The following is a 22,259-nucleotide window of genomic DNA, read 5'->3' as shown; positions in this document are numbered from 1 at the left end:
CACCATGTTTCAGTAATGCCTATGATGTCATACTGCTCCCTTGCAGCTATTAATTCAAGCTACTAGCGTCTGTGTCAGTGAATGTGTGTTGGAGTGATCTCAACCGACAATTGGTAGTAGAAGCTACAGGACACAGAACGCTGCTTAGTCAGGGTATAAACCCCTCTGGGGCACCTATGAGATCAGGTACACAAGTAATAGTAAATAAATAAATAGACATGCACACTCAGTGACTGAGATGTATCGTAAGGCTACCGCAGTCCTGCTTAGACTTGTAAACCACAGAGCACTTGAAGATGTTAATTATACATGTGTTGCCATCCAATATATATAGAAGTGCTACTGATAGTATAGTGATGGAGGGTGAATGATTCACAGCATAGTGAAGCAAATGTTCACAGCATATTGATCATTGAATCATTCTACAACACACTCCAAATGGTTAAATCATATAAGAGCAGGCGTGCTTGCACACTGAGTGTAGGTGAAGTACCCAATTCAGATCTACATAGATAAGTCCAGGAGACTACAAAACACTACATAAAAGCAGCTCCAAGTAGGAGACTGACAACATGGCGCGTCCAACGCGCGTTTCCCTCCAGCAAAGGAGCTTCCTCAGGGACAAATTTGCTTGGGGGAGGAAGAATGAACCCTTATATACCCACACAGTACCTTGATTGCAAATTGAACAAGTTTACACCTGTTGCACATGCGCAGTTGGTCCGTTGACAAACTGCACCCCTCAGATTACACAAATGCTTAATAAACCATATGTGTAGATTCCCACACATATAGTAACAAAAGTGCTGTATTAGTGTGTAAAAACGAGTGTTTTTAGGGCTTTTAAGCAGTCTAGCATGAATCGGCGAAATTTGAGTCTAACGCGCATGTGCGTGGACTCAGAGAATCCAACGGACCAAAATGAATCACCCCGCGCATGCGTCGGCACTTAGAATAAAATTGGCCAACTCAGAATTAGTGATGTGCGCATGCGCGAATACTTGTAAACTCTAGCCCGAAATGTATGTAACTGCACATGCGCGGAAACTCCCGAAATCACTCGTTTAGAGGCGCATGTGCAATGCACTTAGGCAATAGTACTGTCATAGTGCAGGCATGGTGCGCATGCGTTCGGTCTCTGATATTTCTGGTTAACTGCCGTTTGTAGTTGCGCGCAGTGCGCATGCGTCGGCACTTAGAAAATTTAACAAAATAAAATAGAAATTGTTCATATCGCGCATGCGTCGGGACTTAGAGAAAATTCCCCAAAATAAAAGGTTTGTTCATATCGCGCATGCGTGGGCACTTAGAAATATTTAGCCTTATGAACAAAAAGTGTAATTTTATTTGTTCAGACGATCTGTACATGCCCTAAATGTTGGCAAATGGGAAAGGTGTTATTAAGTATATGACTGATAATAGCCAATTCATGGTGGGTAAGGGTTAATGGTACTTAATGTAACTATTTTATGCAGAGTGTAATTGCAAAAATTAGATTATATATATTCCCCCATAGTGATATACTGCACAATGTGTCAGGCTTGAAGGTAGTGGTAAAACCAATAAAGAAAATAAAAAAACAAGTTATGTGTATGCATATAGAGATTTTGCATAAAGTATCCATTATGTAATTATCATGCTATACACGTATGTCATACAAAACGACTAAGCCCAAAAATGGGTTTAGAACTTCGGTAATATAGTCAATAATTGGGATGAATAAGTAAATATCTTTCAATATCAAATGCCGGAAAACGGCCTAGTGAACATGGAAAATAATCTGGCTGCACATATATGAAGAATGTATAAAACACATAAAACACATAAATAAGCCATTTAAACACCTGAAAAACACTGGGCTAGATAATAAAGTCTAAACAAAGGAACCTAGGTAATCAAATAAAGGGTGTAAATGTAAACCCCTCATTGAGTCCATTGGGGCTCCTTGTTTTTAATTTGAAAATCCATTCTGCTTCAATCCGAAGCAGGGATTGGTCAATGTTACCCCCTCTCATGGGGCATTTAAGCTGGTAAATGCCCATGAATTTGATGGCATTGGTATCGCCATTGTGAAATTGTGTCACATGTCTGGCAACAGATGTTTCAGCAGAATGTTTAATGGAATTAATATGCTCCAAAACACGTCTGCGTAGTTGTCTAGTTGTTTTTCCAACGTATCTCTTACCACATACACATGTGATAAGATAGATAACGTTGGGAGTCCGACAGTTGACGAAGCTGTCCACAGAGAAATTTGATGTATTGTCACAATTGGCGAATACTTTGCCCACATCTATGTGTCTGCATGCTTTACACCCTTGGCAGCGGTACATACCATTAACAGGGCTCAACCAAGTTGTAGTTCTGGAGCGTTGAAAATGGCTGTTCACTAATGAGTCCCGTAGGTTTTTGGACCGCCTGCTGGTAATCATAGGTCTAGGGCCTATAACCTGTGCCAAGTCATCATCAGCCTGTAGGAGATGCCAATGCCTGGTGAATATCTTTTTAATGGCCCACCAACGTTTATTAAAGGTGCCAATGACTCTGATTGTACTATCCTTAGGTGTTATCTTATTTCTGGACAGGAGAGAAGCCCTGTCGCTATGCAATGCCCGATGGTAAGCTTTATTCAATGTTTTAATGTGATAGCCACGATTGAGGAATCTAGACCGAAGTTCTTTAGATTGTGTTACAAATTCTTCGGTCGTAGAACAATTCCTCCGAAGTCCGAGATACTGACCAATGGGGATGCCACTTATGAGGCTTCTAGGATGTTGGCTCTGCGCTAGTAACAGACTATTAGTCGCAGTGCTTTTCCTATAGACCTTTGTCTGGATGTTACGTTCACCATCAATGTATATGTTCAAATCTAGGAATGTTATTGAGGTGGTACTTAGCACTGTCGTAAGCCTCAAATTCAGAGTATTTGTATTTAATTTCTCCACAAACTCATGGAGTAATTGAGTGGAACCTTCCCATAGGAGCAGAATGTCATCTATGTACCTGATCCACATAGAAATGTGGTCAGTATACATAGACAAATCCTCACTGAAAACGTGGATACACTCCCACCAGCCCAGGTATAAGTTGGCATATGTCGGGGCACAAGCAGTGCCCATGGCGGTACCCTGGGTCTGGTGGTAATAAAGCCCATCAAAAATAAAATAATTATGTGTCAGAACATAATTTAATAGATCAAGAACGAAGGAGTTGTGTCTGTTAAATCTACGGTCCCTGGTCGACAGAAAGTATTGGGCAGCGTTGAGACCATTCTTGTGAACAATGGAAGTGTATAGTGATTCTACATCTAAACTCACAAGAATGGTCTCTGATGTAACGTGGATCCCATCTAGTCTCTTTAGTGTGTCTTTCGTATCCTGAACATACGATGGGAGACTAATGACGAAATCCCTTAGAACCTTGTCTAAGTAAATACTACTGCCCTCGGACAGACAGTTATTGCCCGAGACTATTGGGCGACCTGGAGGGGACCGTAACCTTTTATGTACCTTAGGTAAGGTATAGAATGTCGCCACCGTGGGTGACCTGGGGTACATAAAGTCAAACTCACTTCGGCTGATCATATCGGTGTCTAGAGCATTCTGTAGAATGTCTAACAGTTCTAATTTATATTCTGATGTCGGGCTGTGGTCAAGGGTCTCATAGCAGTCTTTATCGCTAAGAAGCCTCATGTTTTCGCTTACATAGGCTTCAGTGTCTTGAATTACGATATTGCCACCTTTATCAGATGGCTTAATTGTGTAGGCCTTATCTGACATCAGTTGTTTTAGTCCGATTTTTTCGTCAGATGTGAGATTATTGGCAGACTTATAATGTTTTGGCTCTGCTTCCAAGTCCCTAGTTACGCAGGCAACAAACAATTCGACAGCTGGACAGGTGGTAATTGGCGGGGTAAAATGACTCGTAGGTTTCAGATGTGTAAATGGACCTGTGATGTCATTATCAGGTAAAATATTCTGATCAAAAAGTTGGCAGAGATCTATAACATTTTGTCTCTCTTGTGCATTCAGACCGTCAGTGAGTATGTTTGGATTAGCGGCTGCACGCTTAGCATAAAATTTATGCAGCAACAGCCGTCTTCCAAATAAGTTTAAATCCTTAACCCACTCAAATAGATTGAAGTCTGATGTGGGTGAAAAGGATAGACCTTTCTTTAATAGATTCAGTTGAACCTCACTGAAGGAGTGGCTAGAAAGGTTAAAGATTTGCAAGGCATCGTCATCTGCGGGGTCCTCAGTCACGGGTTGATTAGATTTTAGCTTTTTTTGGTGTTTGTTCTCAAGCTTCTTTTTTCCTCTCCTGGTTTTGCGTTTTGGAGGGCCTGAGCTAAAAAACCAACCTGCGTGTCTTTAGTAACCTTGATCCCTCTGCCTTTATTTTGGCCTTTAGGTCTAGAGCTAGTTTGTTCACTATCTGAGGCATCTGTCTCTGATGAGGAATAATCAGAGTAATTGCCTCTACGCCTAGACCTAGTGGGATATCGATAGACAGTGCCCTGCTCATAATCATTAGTATCACGTATATATTTCGTATGTTTTCTATCTTTCAGTTCCTGTCTGAACTTTGACATATTTATTTCCAATTTTTTCTCCATATCTTCAAATTCTTTAAGTTGATTGTATTTGCTTAAGTCTTTGAGATTAGTATCAAGTTCTTTATTGGTCTCATCTAACCTTGATTTTTCATGATCAATAAGGAGATCCATAAGCGCAAAGGAACATCTAGATAGAGCATCTTCCCATTTTTTAATAAAATCCTGGGACGTGATGTAATAAGCAGGGCACAATCGAAGTCTAAGGCCACGTGGAATCATGTTGGAGTCAAGATAGCTTTGCAAACTTGTGATCTCCCACCAGACTTTTGACTGTGTGCGTAACAGTTGTGAGATATTGCGAAAATAATTAACAATATCTTGTCCTGCACCGGATGTTTCATGTGTGGTTTTAGTAAAGACATTTCTGGCCTCATCTTGCCAGCCAGATATATCCATGCCACTAGTGAGGTAACCAGCCATGATATGTGTGTGAATTGGATCCACTACCTAGAAGGGGTTAATTAGAGTACCCCAAAAAGATAGTACAGAAAAACACTAGGGTTAGGGAGTGATCACAAAACCACACTAATTGAGGCAAATAATGAGTAAATAAATGGTAATCCAAAAAAGTGGGTGCAAACTGTGAACTGAAAAGTGAATCAGAAAAGGGGGGGGGCAGGAGAACACAAATTGGATGTGTCTCCCAAAAGAATCCACTATAATGCACTCCTACTAAATTTAAAATTTAACTTTTAATATATTATCATAAAACATATATTACCAAAAGCGTTGTGTATTGTGCATTAAAAATAAATTAAATTGACAATAACTAGCGTCTGTGTCAGTGAATGTGTGTTGGAGTGATCTCAACCGACAATTGGTAGTAGAAGCTACAGGACACAGAACGCTGCTTAGTCAGGGTATAAACCCCTCTGGGGCACCTATGAGATCAGGTACACAAGTAATAGTAAATAAATAAATAGACATGCACACTCAGTGACTGAGATGTATCGTAAGGCTACCGCAGTCCTGCTTAGACTTGTAAACCACAGAGCACTTGAAGATGTTAATTATACATGTGTTGCCATCCAATATATATAGAAGTGCTACTGATAGTATAGTGATGGAGGGTGAATGATTCACAGCATAGTGAAGCAAATGTTCACAGCATATTGATCATTGAATCATTCTACAACACACTCCAAATGGTTAAATCATATAAGAGCAGGCGTGCTTGCACACTGAGTGTAGGTGAAGTACCCAATTCAGATCTACATAGATAAGTCCAGGAGACTACAAAACACTACATAAAAGCAGCTCCAAGTAGGAGACTGACAACATGGCGCGTCCAACGCGCGTTTCCCTCCAGCAAAGGAGCTTCCTCAGGGACAAATTTGCTTGGGGGAGGAAGAATGAACCCTTATATACCTACACAGTACCTTGATTGCAAATTGAACAAGTTTACACCTGTTGCACATGCGCAGTTGGTCCGTTGACAAACTGCACCCCTCAGATTACACAAATGCTTAATAAACCATATGTGTAGATTCCCACACATATAGTAACAAAAGTGCTGTATTAGTGTGTAAAAACGAGTGTTTTTAGGGCTTTTAAGCAGTCTAGCATGAATCGGCGAAATTTGAGTCTAACGCGCATGCGCGTGGACTCAGAGAATCCAACGGACCAAAATGAATCACCCCGCGCATGCGTCGGCACTTAGAATAAAATTGGCCAACTCAGAATTAGTGATGTGCGCATGCGCGAATACTTGTAAACTCTAGCCCGAAATGTATGTAACTGCACATGCGCGGAAACTCCCGAAATCACTCGTTTAGAGGCGCATGTGCAATGCACTTAGGCAATAGTACTGTCATAGTGCAGGCATGGTGCGCATGCGTTCGGTCTCTGATATTTCTGGTTAACTGCCGTTTGTAGTTGCGCGCAGTGCGCATGCGTCGGCACTTAGAAAATTTAACAAAATAAAATAGAAATTGTTCATATCGCGCATGCGTCGGGACTTAGAGAAAATTCCCCAAAATAAAAGGTTTGTTCATATCGCGCATGCGTGGGCACTTAGAAATATTTAGCCTTATGAACAAAAAGTGTAATTTTATTTGTTCAGACGATCTGTACATGCCCTAAATGTTGGCAAATGGGAAAGGTGTTATTAAGTATATGACTGATAATAGCCAATTCATGGTGGGTAAGGGTTAATGGTACTTAATGTAACTATTTTATGCAGAGTGTAATTGCAAAAATTAGATTATATATATTCCCCCATAGTGATATACTGCACAATGTGTCAGGCTTGAAGGTAGTGGTAAAACCAATAAAGAAAATAAAAAAACAAGTTATGTGTATGCATATAGAGATTTTGCATAAAGTATCCATTATGTAATTATCATGCTATACACGTATGTCATACAAAACGACTAAGCCCAAAAATGGGTTTAGAACTTCGGTAATATAGTCAATAATTGGGATGAATAAGTAAATATCTTTCAATATCAAATGCCGGAAAACGGCCTAGTGAACATGGAAAATAATCTGGCTGCACATATATGAAGAATGTATAAAACACATAAAACACATAAATAAGCCATTTAAACACCTGAAAAACACTGGGCTAGATAATAAAGTCTAAACAAAGGAACCTAGGTAATCAAATAAAGGGTGTAAATGTAAACCCCTCATTGAGTCCATTGGGGCTCCTTGTTTTTAATTTGAAAATCCATTCTGCTTCAATCCGAAGCAGGGATTGGTCAATGTTACCCCCTCTCATGGGGCATTTAAGCTGGTAAATGCCCATGAATTTGATGGCATTGGTATCGCCATTGTGAAATTGTGTCACATGTCTGGCAACAGATGTTTCAGCAGAATGTTTAATGGAATTAATATGCTCCAAAACACGTCTGCGTAGTTGTCTAGTTGTTTTTCCAACGTATCTCTTACCACATACACATGTGATAAGATAGATAACGTTGGGAGTCCGACAGTTGACGAAGCTGTCCACAGAGAAATTTGATGTATTGTCACAATTGGCGAATACTTTGCCCACATCTATGTGTCTGCATGCTTTACACCCTTGGCAGCGGTACATACCATTAACAGGGCTCAACCAAGTTGTAGTTCTGGAGCGTTGAAAATGGCTGTTCACTAATGAGTCCCGTAGGTTTTTGGACCGCCTGCTGGTAATCATAGGTCTAGGGCCTATAACCTGTGCCAAGTCATCATCAGCCTGTAGGAGATGCCAATGCCTGGTGAATATCTTTTTAATGGCCCACCAACGTTTATTAAAGGTGCCAATGACTCTGATTGTACTATCCTTAGGTGTTATCTTATTTCTGGACAGGAGAGAAGCCCTGTCGCTATGCAATGCCCGATGGTAAGCTTTATTCAATGTTTTAATGTGATAGCCACGATTGAGGAATCTAGACCGAAGTTCTTTAGATTGTGTTACAAATTCTTCGGTCGTAGAACAATTCCTCCGAAGTCGGAGATACTGACCAATGGGGATGCCACTTATGAGGCTTCTAGGATGTTGGCTCTGCGCTAGTAACAGACTATTAGTCGCAGTGCTTTTCCTATAGACCTTTGTCTGGATGTTACGTTCACCATCAATGTATATGTTCAAATCTAGGAATGTTATTGAGGTGGTACTTAGCACTGTCGTAAGCCTCAAATTCAGAGTATTTGTATTTAATTTCTCCACAAACTCATGGAGTAATTGAGTGGAACCTTCCCATAGGAGCAGAATGTCATCTATGTACCTGATCCACATAGAAATGTGGTCAGTATACATAGACAAATCCTCACTGAAAACGTGGATACACTCCCACCAGCCCAGGTATAAGTTGGCATATGTCGGGGCACAAGCAGTGCCCATGGCGGTACCCTGGGTCTGGTGGTAATAAAGCCCATCAAAAATAAAATAATTATGTGTCAGAACATAATTTAATAGATCAAGAACGAAGGAGTTGTGTCTGTTAAATCTACGGTCCCTGGTCGACAGAAAGTATTGGGCAGCGTTGAGACCATTCTTGTGAACAATGGAAGTGTATAGTGATTCTACATCTAAACTCACAAGAATGGTCTCTGATGTAACGTGGATCCCATCTAGTCTCTTTAGTGTGTCTTTCGTATCCTGAACATACGATGGGAGACTAATGACGAAATCCCTTAGAACCTTGTCTAAGTAAATACTACTGCCCTCGGACAGACAGTTATTGCCCGAGACTATTGGGCGACCTGGAGGGGACCGTAACCTTTTATGTACCTTAGGTAAGGTATAGAATGTCGCCACCGTGGGTGACCTGGGGTACATAAAGTCAAACTCACTTCGGCTGATCATATCGGTGTCTAGAGCATTCTGTAGAATGTCTAACAGTTCTAATTTATATTCTGATGTCGGGCTGTGGTCAAGGGTCTCATAGCAGTCTTTATCGCTAAGAAGCCTCATGTTTTCGCTTACATAGGCTTCAGTGTCTTGAATTACGATATTGCCACCTTTATCAGATGGCTTAATTGTGTAGGCCTTATCTGACATCAGTTGTTTTAGTCCGATTTTTTCGTCAGATGTGAGATTATTGGCAGACTTATAATGTTTTGGCTCTGCTTCCAAGTCCCTAGTTACGCAGGCAACAAACAATTCGACAGCTGGACAGGTGGTAATTGGCGGGGTAAAATGACTCCTAGGTTTCAGATGTGTAAATGGACCTGTGATGTCATTATCAGGTAAAATATTCTGATCAAAAAGTTGGCAGAGATCTATAACATTTTGTCTCTCTTGTGCATTCAGACCGTCAGTGAGTATGTTTGGATTAGCGGCTGCACGCTTAGCATAAATTCGTCATTAGTCTCCCATCGTATGTTCAGGATACGAAAGACACACTAAAGAGACTAGATGGGATCCACGTTACATCAGAGACCATTCTTGTGAGTTTAGATGTAGAATCACTATACACTTCCATTGTTCACAAGAATGGTCTCAACGCTGCCCAATACTTTCTGTCGACCAGGGACCGTAGATTTAACAGACACAACTCCTTCGTTCTTGATCTATTAAATTATGTTCTGACACATAATTATTTTATTTTTAATGGGCTTTATTACCACCAGACCCAGGGTACCGCCATGGGCACTGCTTGTGCCCCGACATATGCCAACTTATACCTGGGCTGGTGGGAGTGTATCCACGTTTTCAGTGAGGATTTGTCTATGTATACTGACCACATTTCTATGTGGATCAGGTACATAGATGACATTCTGCTCCTATGGGAAGGTTCCACTCAATTACTCCATGAGTTTGTGGAGAAATTAAATACAAATACTCTGAATTTGAGGCTTACGACAGTGCTAAGTACCACATCAATAACATTCCTAGATTTGAACATATACATTGATGGTGAACGTAACATCCAGACAAAGGTCTATAGGAAAAGCACTGCGACTAATAGTCTGTTACTAGCGCAGAGCCAACATCCTAGAAGCCTCATAAGTGGCATCCCCATTGGTCAGTATCTCCGACTTCGGAGGAATTGTTCTACGACCGAAGAATTTGTAACACAATCTAAAGAACTTCGGTCTAGATTCCTCAATCGTGGCTATCACATTAAAACATTGAATAAAGCTTACCATCGGGCATTGCATAGCGACAGGGCTTCTCTCCTGTCCAGAAATAAGATAACACCTAAGGATAGTACAATCAGAGTCATTGGCACCTTTAATAAACGTTGGTGGGCCATTAAAAAGATATTCACCAGGCATTGGCATCTCCTACAGGCTGATGATGACTTGGCACAGGTTATAGGCCCTAGACCTATGATTACCAGCAGGCGGTCCAAAAACCTACGGGACTCATTAGTGAACAGCCATTTTCAATGCTCCAGAACTACAACTTGGTTGAGCCCTGTTAATGGTATGTACCGCTGCCAAGGGTGTAAAGCATGCAGACACATAGATGTGGGCAAAGTATTCGCCAATTGTGACAATACATCAAATTTCTCTGTGGACAGCTTCGTCAACTGTCGGACTCCCAACGTTATCTATCTTATCACATGTGTATGTGGTAAGAGATACGTTGGAAAAACAACTAGACAACTACGCAGACGTGTTTTGGAGCATATTAATTCCATTAAACATTCTGCTGAAACATCTGTTGCCAGACATGTGACACAATTTCACAATGGCGATACCAATGCCATCAAATTCATGGGCATTTACCAGCTTAAATGCCCCATGAGAGGGGGTAACATTGACCAATCCCTGCTTCGGATTGAAGCAGAATGGATTTTCAAATTAAAAACAAGGAGCCCCAATGGACTCAATGAGGGGTTTACATTTACACCCTTTATTTGATTACCTAGGTTCCTTTGTTTAGACTTTATTATCTAGCCCAGTGTTTTTCAGGTGTTTAAATGGCTTATTTATGTGTTTTATGTGTTTTATACATTCTTCATATATGTGCAGCCAGATTATTTTCCATGTTCACTAGGCCGTTTTCCGGCATTTGATATTGAAAGATATTTACTTATTCATCCCAATTATTGACTATATTACCGAAGTTCTAAACCCATTTTTGGGCTTAGTCGTTTTGTATGACATACGTGTATAGCATGATAATTACATAATGGATACTTTATGCAAAATCTCTATATGCATACACATAACTTGTTTTTTTATTTTCGTTATTGGTTTTACCACTACCTTCAAGCCTGACACATTGTGCAGTATATCACTATGGGGGAATATATATAATCTAATTTTTGCAATTACACTCTGCATAAAATAGTTACATTAAGTACCATTAACCCTTACCCACCATGAATTGGCTATTATCAGTCATATACTTAATAACACCTTTCCCATTTGCCAACATTTAGGGCATGTACAGATCGTCTGAACAAATAAAATTACACTTTTTGTTCATAAGGCTAAATATTTCTAAGTGCCCACGCATGCGCGATATGAACAAACCTTTTATTTTGGGGAATTTTCTCTAAGTCCCGATGCATGCGCGATATGAACAATTTCTATTTTATTTTGTTAAATTTTCTAAGTGCCGACGCATGCGCACTGCGCGCAACTACAAACGGCAGTTAACCAGAAATATCAGAGACCGAACGCATGCGCACCATGCCTGCACTATGACAGTACTATTGCCTAAGTGCATTGCACATGCGCCTCTAAACGAGTGATTTCGGGAGTTTCCGCGCATGTGCAGTTACATACATTTCGGGCTAGAGTTTACAAGTATTCGCGCATGCGCACATCACTAATTCTGAGTTGGCCAATTTTATTCTAAGTGCCGACGCATGCGCGGGGTGATTCATTTTGGTCCGTTGGATTCTCTGAGTCCACGCGCATGCGCGTTAGACTCAAATTTCGCCGATTCATGCTAGACTGCTTAAAAGCCCTAAAAACACTCGTTTTTACACACTAATACAGCACTTTTGTTACTATATGTGTGGGAATCTACACATATGGTTTATTAAGCATTTGTGTAATCTGAGGGGTGCAGTTTGTCAACGGACCAACTGCGCATGTGCAACAGGTGTAAACTTGTTCAATTTGCAATCAAGGTACTGTGTGGGTATATAAGGGTTCATTCTTCCTCCCCCAAGCAAATTTGTCCCTGAGGAAGCTCCTTTGCTGGAGGGAAACGCGCGTTGGACGCGCCATGTTGTCAGTCTCCTACTTGGAGCTGCTTTTATGTAGTGTTTTGTAGTCTCCTGGACTTATCTATGTAGATCTGAATTGGGTACTTCACCTACACTCAGTGTGCAAGCACGCCTGCTCTTATATGATTTAACCATTTGGAGTGTGTTGTAGAATGATTCAATGATCAATATGCTGTGAACATTTGCTTCACTATGCTGTGAATCATTCACCCTCCATCACTATACTATCAGTAGCACTTCTATATATATTGGATGGCAACACATGTATAATTAACATCTTCAAGTGCTCTGTGGTTTACAAGTCTAAGCAGGACTGCGGTAGCCTTACGATACATCTCAGTCACTGAGTGTGCATGTCTATTTATTTATTTACTATTACTTGTGTACCTGATCTCATAGGAGCCCCAGAGGGGTTTATACCCTGACTAAGCCGCGTTCTGTGTCCTGTAGCTTCTACTACCAATTGTCGGTTGAGATCACTCCAACACACATTCACTGACACAGACGCTAGTTATTGTCAATTTAATTTATTTTTAATGCACAATACACAACGCTTTTGGTAATATATGTTTTATGATAATATATTAAAAGTTAAATTTTAAATTTAGTAGGAGTGCATTATAGTGGATTCTTTTGGGAGACACATCCAATTTGTGTTCTCCTGCCCCCCCCCCCCCCCTTTTCTGATTCACTTTTCAGTTCACAGTTTGCACCCACTTTTTTGGATTACCATTTATTTACTCATTATTTGCCTCAATTAGTGTGGTTTTGTGATCACTCCCTAACCCTAGTGTTTTTCTGTATTAATTCAAGCTCCCCCATTTTATCTGTCAGGCTTCTTGCATTAGCAAGCATGCATTTAAGTTTTTTTTTCAGCCTGTACTATTATCTTATCTGCTCCTTCTTTTCTGCACCCACTTGGTTTAGTCTTTAGATGTTTTCTAGTATTATCTGTAATTACTATGGGTGTCTCGCTGCTTGTCAAACTTGCACTTGCCCCCATTCTACCTCCATACCCCCTTGGATCCTCCTCTATTCCATTTAGTTCATTATCTGTTTCATTCCCCTCCCCCCTCAATCCTAGTTTAAAATCTCCTCCAACCTTTTTTAGCATTCTCCCCCATAGCACAGTAGATCCCTCTTCATTGAGGTGCAATCCGTCCCTAGAATATAGATGGCACCTCTCAGAAAAGGAGTCCCAGTGCTCTAAAAACCCAAACCCCTCCTTCCTGCACCACTTTCTTAGCCATGCATTAACCTTCCTGATCTCTGACTGTCTCCCTGCGGTAGCGCATGGCACTGGTAGCATTTCAGAAAATACTACCTTGGAGGTCCTTGCCTTAAGCTTTTGGCCTAGATCCCCGTAATCATTTTGTAGGACCCTCCATCTTTCTCTAACTTTGTCATTGGTGCCAACATGTACCAAGACCGGCACATACTACTGAGGTAAGTATCTCAGGTAGCAGGGGGTCCCTGGAGCTGAAATTAATGGGGTTCAGCTCCAGAGACCCCCCTGTTTCAATCCCGGGGGGGGGGGGGAGGGGAGTTTTTAAATAGGTGCTTGGATTGCTCCTTTCAAATTCTGACCTCCTAATAATGTTACACAAACAGTAAAATGGTGATTGATGTTCTGTTATTTAGGAAACTAGCATGTTAAAAGAAGGAAAGTCATTGTCCGTAGTACACATTTACAGTGGCGAGAAAAATTTGGTGAACCACAATGATAATTATGGAAATTCCATAGTTTTTCCATGATAACCTTCTTGTATCAAAACCAGTCTTTTCTTAAGTATCCAATAGGGTTTATATTAACCAATTACACGTCCTTTGAAACTAAATGATGTATGAATTAGACAAACAATGAGTAATTAAGAGTCAGGATATGTGAAAAAGTAAGCGAAGCCCTGGTTTTATCAGCTAAATACACGGGGATAATTAGAATCAGGTGTTTAATTAGGTAAATCTTCAGGAGTGAGTTTGGGTGGCCCCACCCTATGTAAAGATCAGAAACTTTGTAAGTTTGGTCTTCACCATAGAGGTGTGTGGAAACACATCATGCCACAGTCAAAATTAATCTCTGAGGACCTCAGAAAAGCAGATATTGATGCTCATCAGACTAGGGTAACAAAACCATTTGAAGGACTTGGGGCTTCAAGAATCCTCTGTCAGACAAATGGAGAAAGTTCAAGACCATAGTCACTCTACCCAGGAGCAATCATGTTACCAAAATCTCTCCAAGAACAAACTGGGAAATCATAAAGGAAGTCACAAAGAACCCCAGAGTAATATCAGAGGATCTGCAGGACACTCTCGACTTGAATGTCTATGACTCAGCTATCAGAAAAAGATTGAACAATAATGGTGTTCATTGAAGGATAACCAGGAGGAAACTACTTCTCTCTAAAAAGAACATAGATACCATCGGAAGATCACCAAAGAGCACATAGATGATCTACAAGACTTCTGGAACACTGTTCTCTGTCAGACAAGTCAAAGGTAGAACTTTTTAGCTTCAATGAGAAACGTTATGTTTAGCAAAAAATAAAACTGCATTCAAACTTCCCAACCGCCAAGCATAGTGATGGAGTGTGATTATTTGGGGCTGCTTTGTGGCCTCTGGACCTGGACGGCTTGCCATCATTGACACAACCACAAAATTCTAGAGGAGAATGTCAAGCCATCCGTCCGTGAGCTGAAGTTGAAGCAAAAGTGGGTCATGCAGCAAGACAATGATCCTAAACATACAAGCAGATCTACAAAAGAATGGCTGCAGAAGAAAAAAATCCACGTTTTAGAATGACCTAGTCAAAGTCAACACCTATATCCCATCGAAATTTTGTGGCAGGACCTGAAGTGAGCTATCCATGCAAAGAAGCCTGCAAATGTCACTGAGTTGAAGCCGTTCTGTATGGAGGAATAGGACAAAATTCCTAAAAACTGATGCGAGAGACTGACCAGTAGTTACAGGAAATGCTTAGTTGAAGTTATTGCTGCTCAAGGGGGCGCCACCAGGTACTGAATCTAAAGTTCACATACTTTTTCACACATGGATATTGAATGTTCAATCACTTGTGGCTAAATAATGTTGAAAAAGTATCATGTTTTTGTGTAATTTGTTTGATCAGGATATCTTGATCTATTTTTAGGACTTAGATTAAGATCTAATAACAAGCACGATTGGGAATACACCGCACAGCCAGGAGAGTGGGTCAAAACTAGTATATCAAAAATAGCTTTATTGGTCTATTACAAAACGGAGGTGTAACAGGGCTGTTACACCTCCCTTTTTAATGGACCAATAAAGCTATTTTTGATATAATATTTTTGACCCACTCTCCTGGCTGTGCGGTGTATTCCCAATCGTGCTTATTTTCATTCTACTATTAGCAGCACGCTTTACCAAAGGCACTGGATGGAGGCATTTTAGACATGTGAGTATATTTGCAATCAATCAACTCATGTGGTTTAATAGTAGTTCTGGGACTATCCCAATGAGGTATTGAGGAGTGGGCTTATACCCCCTTACTCTTTCCCTTCAGGGTTACATTTGTCTCTTTTAAGGACTCCACACCACCTGGGAGTTGTTTTCTGACTCACCATTCATTATTATTAGCCCCATACCCTGTGCCTTTGATTATTCTGAAAATATTTTATATGGATTCGGCGCTACAGCGCGTATACCACTAAACTTATCATAAGATCTAATAACATTTTCGGTTTGAAATATGTCAAAATCCTAAGTGGTTCACAAAAATTTTCTCGCCACTGTATATTGTTGTTTGGATGGGGATATAGTGAAGTGGAAGCCGGGGGCAGCAGCTGCAAGTGTTGGTGAAAGCCAATAATGGAATGTAGAAGGCTATGAATTAGTGTTCTTCCGGGTCCTATATTTTCCTAAAACCGGGTAACGGGTACCTGGGCAAAATGAATCATTTTACCCGGACGTGTACCCGGTTACCTGGTAGGCACTTACCTGCAGGGTGAAGAAGACCGCGGCGACATTTGGGAGCAGACGTCCTAGTGGCGGTGGCAGCAGCCGAAGTCCTTGTTCAGCCGGCGGGAGCAGCAGGAAAAGAGCAAACAACTGATGCCTGTGTGAGCCGGGGAACCATGTGACCAGAGCAGGAGCGTTCCTATTGGACAGCCGACTCCTCCCCGGCTCCTACTCCAGTCACATGGTTCCCCGGCTCACACAGGCATCAGCTGTTTGCTCTGTTCCTGCTGCTCCCGCCGGCTGAACAAGGACTTTGGCTGCTGCCACCACCACCAGGACATCTGCTGCTGCTGCTCTCAGATGTCACCGCGGTCTTCCTCACCGGTCTTCCTCACCTTCCGTTGCTGGCTGCAGATAAGTGTTGAACTATTTTCAGCTGCCCTAAAATTACCCGGCACCGATTTCTGACCCAGTGCCGGTCCCAGCCCCCTGCTGCTGGGTCCGGGTAATTTCCGGGTAGCTGAAAAAGCGCCGGGTACCAGGTAATTTTCGGGTACCCGGTACATCCCTACTATGAATGGAGCTCTGAAATATAATGGAGCTTAGGTCTCCATTTACGAAAAGAAATACTAAGTTTTTAGATGACTACTGTACAATTGTACAATTGTGTAGGTATACTTAGTAAGTATGCTTTAATTGGCATTGAGGGAGGGAAGAGTCCCCAGGCACAGGCAGCTCCATGAAGCATAATAAGCCTAGGATTCTGCAGCAGTCAGAACTTCTTTGCATTGCAACAGAAAAGCAAATTGTAAAACAAAGCCATTTTTTAAACCCTTTCAGTACTGCCTGGGGTAGCATGCAAAGACATGGAATCCACTGCAACAAAAAGGGGTTAATCAGTATTCTAAGCAGCTCAGAAGCAGAGCAGGCAAAGTAAATATTGCAAAACTAATAAGCATTTTGGGAACAGAAGTTAACGTTGCAGAGACCTTGGTTTGGCTCGCGCAATAACATTCTTCTGAATGAACCTTCAGAGTCAGGATAGCAAGGCTTCCCTTATACAGCGAGGCCACCCAGGGTGCACTATGTTCAATCTTCAACCACATACCCTTATTATTTGCTATTCTTGAATTAATGCGTGTACGTCAGCGTATAAATATTCCCCAAAATAAACCAGCTTCATTGAAGATGTGCCTGTATTTGTTTCAATTTTCTGCTTACCGTTATTTACGGCTGGTCACGTTTTTGGAATGTAGAAGAAAAGAAGCAGGAACTTTCCTCACGTTTTTTAATTCTCTGTAAGAAATATAACTTGATGCATGTGATGGAGGATGAGATGAGGCATTTTTCAAATAAAAATGGATACAAATATATTGCATCATCCAAATACAATTTTTTGCATAAAATATGACTTAATATTTTTTTTTAAATAACAAGCAATAAAACGGTTCATGTGTAAAGTATAGATTTTTTTGGTGAACCTGGTTTCTAAACGAAGGCAGCGTTGTGGCTATTTTAGATCGTATCTTAAGTCAGAGGTGTGCAAACTGGGGTCGTCGTCCCCCCATAAGGGGGTACACGATTGTTCAGGGGGGGCACGGCGGTTGCAGAGGCTCCGCGCTCTTCCCCAGGGCATTTAAATTAAATGCTGGGGGATCGCGTGAGGCCTCTGTAACTTCACTTACCTTGTCCCCGGCGAAGCGTCGCCATGGCAACACGATGTCATTTGACACAGCGGGGTCACGTGACGTCACACGACCCCCGCAGCGTCATTTGACACCGGAGACATGGTAAGGAGGGGGGCGCAAGCAGGGGGGCATGCAGACAGGGGAGGGCAGGGGGCAAAGTTTGCACACCCCTGTCTTAAGTAATATAGTAGTAGTGAAACAGGTTAGAGGTGTGTCTATTTTGCTTCACTTATTCAAAGTTTTAAAGAACTAACCAGACGCCAAATGTTCTGTTGTAGCCTTGCTGTCGATTTACAGGGTCACCAAATGGTGCATGTCTTCATTTTTTATTTAAATACAGTATGTGCAAAACTCTTTTCACCATTTATTTTTCTTGCAAAATGTCATCGAATGTGTTGCAAAGGATGTGCCATATGTGGTATCTAACCCCCACCTGTGCAGTATTTTTACAAATGTGGTACCTTACAATTAATAAAGTGTAAACTCCCACGCACCTATATTGAATATAATGCATCATTAGCTGTGCATTATCCCGCTTATTGCTATGGCTCATATTTAATATGCCACTTCCACGTGCTGGAAAAAGAGATCAGCTCCATTCCAATGAATGGGACTTAAATATTCTGCAGCACAGGGCAGTGGCTTCCCATCATATTGAATAGGGGCCTATACATGACAGGTGAGAAAAGCTTGTAATTTATACTAGGGTGATCTACAGACCTCCAAGACAAGAAGAGGAAAACAAGTTATTTATTGGTTAAAAAACATAAAGTAGTAGTACTGGTAAGTAGAAAAAACAGGATATTCAGCGCTCGTGCTGTGTGATGGTGTGGATGATCCCTTTGCAGCATGTACATAAAGCGTCTCCCCAGAAACTCTCAAATCTAGGTGAACCCCCCTTAGAAAGGGGGGAAGGCACCCTGAAAAACAAGATAATAAAAAATGCACAAATGCGCACCAGGGATTAGTGGAAGGTAATTTATTAAAAATACACAAAAACTGAGGGGATCCAACCCCACCTCAGAACAGCTGTGCAGCTGAACGGCTAAGTACTACCAAGGAGAACACCTGATGGTGACTAAACCCTAAGCTGCACAGTATACAAATACAGTAAAATTTATATAAAAAACATGAAAGAAAAAAACAAACATGAAAACAACCTATCAACAGATTTGTATAAAAACCGCCATAGGGTTGGGCACTGGCAAGGGGAAACGGACACTCACACTGAGACAGTCAGCAGACTCGCGGTGGCTGCACAGGATCCGGATCTCGGCACCGCGGAGATGGATAAAACCGCTGCTGTCTCCTGCAGGCTCCGTCTCAGCTTACCAGCATACACGCGCAGGATGACCTGTCGTGACCTCTACGCGTTTCGTACCAAGTACTTCGTCCTGACGCGTAGAGAGCTGAGACGGAGCCTGCAGGAGACAGCAACGGTTTTATCCATCTCCGCGGTGCCGAGATCCGGATCCTGTGCAGACACCGCGAGTCTGCTGACTGTCTCAGTGTGAGTGTCCGTTTCCCCTTGCCAGTGCCCAACCCTATGGCGGTTTTTATACAAATCTGTTGATAGGTTGTTTTCATGTTTGTTTTTTTCTTTCATGTTTTTTATATAAATTTTACTGTATTTGTATACTGTGCAGCTTAGGGTTTAGTCACCATTAGGTGTCTCCTTGGTAGTACTTAGCTGTTCAGCTGCACAGCTGTTCTGAGGTGGGGTTGGATCCCCTCAGTTTTTTGTGTATTTTTAATAAATTACCTTCCACTAATCCCTTGTGCGCATTTGTGCATTTTTTATTATCTAGTAGTACTGGTAATCCTCTAACTTCTAGTGTGAAACATGTGAGAGGATTACCTGTACTACTACTTTATGGTTTTTTTTAACCAATAAATAACGTTTTGGTCACCACGTCCTAGCTTTGCTATTCTGGCTGTGCACCGGATATGTCTATTTGGATCTCTCCCCTCAAGCCCCAACAGGTCAGGGTTTCAGGATATCCCAGCTTCAGTACAGGTGACTCAATCAGTCCCTGCTTCAGCACAGGTGGCTCAATCAGTCCCTGCTTCAGCATAGATGGCTCAATCAGAGGCTTAGTCCTTCACTGAGTACATTAAAAATGCGCGCTGGCCGTCAGCCATTTTCTTTAGAATCCCTCTTCAATGCTGCTCCCCATCTCCCGTGATCAGCGGGGCTAGAGAAGACTCACACACATAAAGACAAAAGGATGGGGGCGCAGAAAAAAGGGAAAAGAATCACTAAGTGTTCAAAGTATAAAACAATTTATAGTAGTGTAACGAGTATTCCCTGTGAATACTGACGCTACTACCGTGCTGTGTAACCTGTGTGGCGCTCAGGAACCTAAGTCTCCGCTGCGGAGCCTGGGGAACATGCATATATTACGATCTCGGGGTGCAACGCCTCCACCTGGGAGGGATCCCAATGGAGTGGGAGAAGGCCCTCACAGGAAACAATCACATTGAGCAAACAGTGGCAAAACAGAACTGGCTTTACTGCATATATAATAGGTAACAATAATCAACAGGTGTCCCTCCTTTGAGGAGACACTTACTACTGCATCTGGCAAAACGCTTCCACTAACACCGGGTGATCCCACCCCGTGTCCATAACCCCACACAATCTGTCCGCACCCTTTGAGGGAGAAAACATGGGTGACTGCGCAGTCACTAGTCCCGTAACAATAATAATTATGACCGTTGGTGCACTTGCTGACAAGAGTTAAGTGCTCGGGGCCTGCAACGGAACTTCACAAAGGGTCCGATGACGGAAGATCACCGGAACCACCATCCGGGGCGATCCCACCCGGAAGGCCTCTGCAGCAGCAGCGGAGGTATAGGCCCAAACCTCTAGATGGACGCGCAGCGTCGGCTGTGTCTCTTATGGACTCTGTATAGTAAGGGGCACTGTCCCTGACTAGGGCCGGTCCCTACAATACTCAGCTGTAGTGACTTAGGGCTATCTGGGGCCTAGGGGGCTGCTGGCCTAGTGCAGAGAATCACTGACTCCATGCACCCTACCTCCTTCCCTTAGCTGCTCCTGGCTCCGACTGACTAGCGTGCTGTAAAGCCCACGAAATATATCTAATCTCCCCTGCGGGCAGATGCTGTAGCCCTATTGGCTCCCTGGCGTCACGTGGGGCGCTCCTGAGGCTCATGGGAGATGTAGTCCCTTCTGTGAGCCCTCTACCGTTTGGCTGCTCCCCACGCGCGTCTCCTGCGCATGCGCGACTCTGCCGAGCAATGATGGCGTGGCGCCCTGCACTTCGAGCCGCCAGAACCTTAACAACGCAACCGCAGCCTTAGCAACGGTCCACACGCATTCCCGGCAACCGGCTGTAAGTACAAGGGGGGGAACATAGCTATATCCTCCCCCTGGCGAAAATCCCAACGTCCTCGCTTGGGACACAACTCCATATAACTATGTACAAAAGTTATATAATGAAAAACTTCAACAACCAATGTCGATATACTTATCATCTTTAGATCAAATTGCTTAACTCAGTGAACATATTTATAACTGAGGCTAGCTTGGCTTTAGCTTGCTGCTGAGATTCATAGTGAGGTGCCCCTAATGAATCATACGCCACTCTAATGGGACGACGTCTCACTCGCTGACTTTTGCGAGTTTCGATCTCACTTTCTTCATCTTGAGAGATATCATCGTAGGCTTGAGGCCTAGACTCTCTGGCGGCAGGTGGATCAGTTTGAGGAAAGTCTCTCTGTACTTGAACATTGTCTCTCTGTATTTGAGCATTGTCTTTTTGCGGCACAAAACTCGGGGTGTTAGGATCTAATGATTGATTACTTGATGAACTCTCTGCAGATGGTGGTTGAACCGCAGGCCCATTACCCGTTGCTCCTTCAGGAGGTTCCCACCAATCTCTGTTGGATGTTCCCTCCAAAGGGTCTTGAATTATTTCCTCTGTGGTCTCTGAATTCCCAGTAGACTCTTCATTCTCACTGTCATCTACTAATGTTTCTGGCTCAACTTCTCCCAGTTGCGGGATAGATAACAGATGATTTCGGTGCCAGACCTTGATCTTGCTATTCGCGTTACGTATGCGATAGACAGGGAGACTCAGCATTTGGGATTCCACATGGAAGGGTCCCTCTCTCCAGTGATCGGCTAATTTGTGCTTGCCAGGGATCCCTAAATTGCGCAGCAGAACGGCGTCTCCCGGTTGAAGTTCTCTGTACCGTATTTTATGATCGTACCTCCTTTTGTTACTGGCGTTCAGTCTGGCGGTAGCTCTTGGGTGTTCTTGAGCCTCGGGGCAGACCAGCGCTTCCACCAGCATGGGATGCGACTTGTTAGTGTTCAGCTGGAGGATGTCTAACTTGACCGCCACTATTCCGTCAATGGGGTAATCGTCTTTGCTCAG

General features: G+C 42.5%; 1 long non-coding RNA gene across 1 annotated transcript in view; it reads left to right on the top strand.

The window, feature by feature from the left end:
* The window catches only part of LOC142494410 (uncharacterized), an 84,810-nt gene that overhangs the window by 3,988 nt on the left and 58,563 nt on the right, over window positions 1-22,259 (top strand). The gene's annotated exons all lie outside the window — the stretch shown is intronic.

This window comes from Ascaphus truei, chromosome 5 (genome assembly GCF_040206685.1).
Source record: "Ascaphus truei isolate aAscTru1 chromosome 5, aAscTru1.hap1, whole genome shotgun sequence".
NCBI classification, from domain to species: Eukaryota; Metazoa; Chordata; class Amphibia; order Anura; family Ascaphidae; genus Ascaphus; species Ascaphus truei.
The sequence above is the reverse complement of the archived record's forward strand: the minus strand, read 5'-3'. Positions and strand labels throughout refer to the sequence as shown.